This window comes from Euphorbia lathyris, chromosome 1 (genome assembly GCF_963576675.1).
Source record: "Euphorbia lathyris chromosome 1, ddEupLath1.1, whole genome shotgun sequence".
Classification (NCBI taxonomy): Eukaryota; Viridiplantae; Streptophyta; class Magnoliopsida; order Malpighiales; family Euphorbiaceae; genus Euphorbia; species Euphorbia lathyris.
The window spans coordinates 59876881-59877616 of NC_088910.1; the positions used below are offsets into that span (position 1 = coordinate 59876881).

The 736-nt window shown below is 38.3% G+C and overlaps 1 non-coding gene across 1 annotated transcript; it reads left to right on the forward strand.

Annotated features, from left to right (window-relative positions):
- The first annotated feature begins 370 nt into the window (after nt 1–370).
- LOC136216074 (small nucleolar RNA R71) lies at nt 371–477 on the forward strand. Its single transcript, XR_010683068.1, has one exon. It is a non-coding gene; the product is annotated as a small nucleolar RNA R71 (small nucleolar RNA).
- The last annotated feature ends 259 nt before the right edge of the window (nt 478–736 follow it).

Here is a 736-nt window from a genome sequence, read left to right on the forward strand (position 1 = left end):
TACCTGTTCAATTTCACTCATACCTTCGTAATCCACATCTGTTTGGATTTGCTTACCATTAGGATCACACGGTGCCATAAACCTATCAATTTTGTGTGATAAGGCAGAAAATTGGGCTTGCAACATCGCTACTGGATCAAGATTCACTATACCTTTAACTGATGATGTTGTTGAGGATGATGGTTTCGCTAATGGTACGTGTCCACGTTCCGCGGGCCACATACTGCTGTTGATTGCCATTTCCTCCAAAAGTTCCCTTGCTTGGGCAGATGTTTTCTTCATAAATAACCCTCCAGACATAGCGTCCAATGAACCTCTAGTTGTAGGATTTAGTCCATTATAAAATGTTTGCATTAAAAGTTCAGCGGGCAATTGGTGGTGTGGGCATAAACGTTGAAGTTCTTTAAAACGTTCCCAAGCCTCATAAAGAGTTTCATTTTCATTTTGAGAAAAAGATGTTAACTCTTTAATGACTCTTGCGGTTTTTGCTAAAGGAAAATTTTTTGATAAAAATGCTTGGGCTAATTGCTCCCAAGTCTCAAATGATGCGACCGGCATAGAAGTTAACCACTCTTTGGCTCGATCCTTCAAAGTAAAAGGAAAAAGGCGAAGATTGATTGGTTCTGCAGTCACATTCAGTATTTTAAAAGTGTCACAAATTTCTAAGAAATTTGTCAAATGGGTATTAGGATGTTCGTTAGGTAACCCGTAAAATGTTACGTTATTTTGTAACATA